The sequence below is a fragment of the Anneissia japonica genome, unplaced genomic scaffold, assembly GCF_011630105.1.
Source record: "Anneissia japonica isolate Jap-2015-1 unplaced genomic scaffold, ASM1163010v1 scaffold287863_len737641_cov155, whole genome shotgun sequence".
In the NCBI taxonomy this organism is placed as follows: Eukaryota; Metazoa; Echinodermata; class Crinoidea; order Comatulida; family Comatulidae; genus Anneissia; species Anneissia japonica.
Genome location: NW_022742482.1, coordinates 676,850 through 679,293, shown reverse-complemented (window position 1 = coordinate 679,293; position 2,444 = coordinate 676,850). Strand labels below are relative to the sequence as shown.

Sequence of the window (2,444 nt, the reverse complement as noted above, 5' to 3'; positions counted from 1 at the left end):
TCGGGCCCCCCCCCTCCCAATAAATTATATCCTATTGCTGCCACTATGAAGCTCGGCCTACCGGGTTAGCATAGCCCTGCTAAGCAGGCCTAGCATAGCCTATGATAAGAGATAGACCCTAGGCTCAGGTTTAGTTTAGCTGGCATAGCGCCTAGCCTAGGGCTTACCCGCTCTCTCATGAATCTGGGGCGATTTGGATCGGGTCAATATGGCTATTCTGGATCCACCTTTGATCAAACTGCATAATAACTCCCCACAAGGTCTATTCAGCAAAGACAATAAAAACAAGAGACGTTCTTTAGAAATATAATGACATGGTAACCATAACATCCACAACGATTGCCTCCTCAACTTCCTGTATATTCATCGCCACTCCCCACTCATTCAACACTGTGCGGAACACAGGTATGCTAGTGTTGGATAATATTGCAAGGAATTGTTGCAATAACACTGACACCTTCTGAAAGAATATCATTTTGAAAATGGGTACTCTAGTGCTAGTAAACCTGGGATTAGCTTGTTTACATAGTAAATAATATTATACTCAAATTAGGTTTTGCTGCATATAAACAAATAGATAAATATTGACAATAATGCTCAATCAATTTTAGGCAGACCCGACTTGTGTACATTCTTATTCAGGTCGGAATAAAACTTAAAAACTTCACATTTTGATTGAAGTTTTATAATCTACATGTTTTCACACTTAGAACTGACTTGTAATCCTCAGTCTTTCTTTGAACAATATACATGTTTCAATTAGAATTATCAAGTTCTTTCATCCAATTTTCAAAAATAAAAGTTGATGTTAACATACTATTAAGATTCATTTAAATATTTTTATTTTAAATTTAATACATTTTTCTGTGGACAGTATTCATATATACAGATAAAGCATTTTAATGGATTGTATGTAGTGCAATACATACCTACAGTATCAATATGTAGTTTGTTTAAATATAATATAAATTTTCTTTAATGTATGTGTTTTAGAATGGCAACACTCCTCTACATGACTGTTTCATGGATCCCAAGCGAACATATTCACAGCATTTCGAAGTTAGCAATGTTCTATTGAACAAAGACAGAAACTTGTCGTTTCTTAAAAACAATGTAAGATATGCATTTTATTCTATTTTGATGAACACTATTTAGATCTCTTTTGGTGTAATATTGCCATGAAACAAAGTTTTTTAACACTGTACTTCAAATTTATGAATAACAGTATGAGGTATATTGTCTTAAATTTATAGTGGAGGTATAATTTTTATATTTTAATTAATTTCATGGCAACACTCCTCTACATACTGTTTTTGGTTTCCTGAGCAAACATACTGTATGCTGATCATTTTGGAGCCAGCATTGTTCTATTAAAGGAAAACTGAAGCATGTCTTTTGTTTAAAAAAAATGTTAGAAGTTCATTTCGATAAACATGTAGCTTTCTAATAGTGCATTGTTAAAACAAATTATAGAACACTGTATTCAAAATGTATTAAAACTAATCCAATACTGTTCTAAACTTATAGTGGAGATAATATCACATAGGCATGATCTCATGATTATTATCATCTGGACGAATTACTGAATATGTATATGTAATTTATAAATACTTTCTTCATTATCAATTTTGTCTTTACATAACGAAAATCGTAAATTTTTTTGCTTTTTGATCAACAAAATTTAGTTTGGTGAAACTGCTGCCGACATCTACCAAAAACATGAATGTAGAGAATATTCAGATTACCATAAATCTGCAGAAAGGGAAAGATTATTTTACATACTGAAAGGTTAGTTGCAGTTTTACTGTTGATACAATCATAGAAAATAGACCTGTGCCAGGGATGTAGTCTATTTTGTATGTTAATATTTATAGAATCCTTGGTGGATTTTACTGATTATACAAGGGGAAATGTTTTTGAAAATGGGTCTTGAATTTCACAATGAAGATCAGGGGTAAAGTTCCCCTGTTGTCACTATTCAGAGAAAAAAATTCTTAATGAGCTTTATGCCATAAGATATTCAAAACAAAATATGCTGATAACACTAGTTTTGATCTATTATGCATTGAGGATAGTTTTCTACTTTAAAAAACCTTAATAGTATAGCAGATTGGTGTGAAAAGAACAAAATGAAACTAAATGCTACTAAATGCCAAGTATTTCACCAGCCATAAAAGAAAGATTAATCAAATGTTATCCGTTCTACTGAGCTTCAGTCCATTTCTTCACGCAAATATCTTGGCATTCACTTCGGTAGTTATTTATCCTGGTCAAAACATTTATCATTAGTTACCACAAAATCTATACAGATTGTTGGTCTTATAGAGCGCTTTGTTGCACGTGAGTGAGTGGATTTCCCGTACGATTAAAAATCGTAACGGTACTGGGTTGGTCTACAGGAGTTTGTGCTTCGAACACATCATTCCATTCATAGAAGAAGCCTT

General features: G+C 32.8%; 1 long non-coding RNA gene across 1 annotated transcript in view; it reads left to right on the top strand.

Annotated features, from left to right (window-relative positions):
• Positions 1-1,799, top strand: part of LOC117119172 — a 2,917-nt gene extending 1,118 nt beyond the window's left edge. Inside the window, exons 2-3 of the long non-coding RNA XR_004447149.1 lie at positions 994-1,113; positions 1,686-1,799. This is a non-coding gene — a long non-coding RNA (uncharacterized LOC117119172). The remainder of the gene's footprint in view (positions 1-993; positions 1,114-1,685) is intronic.
• The last annotated feature ends 645 nt before the right edge of the window (positions 1,800-2,444 follow it).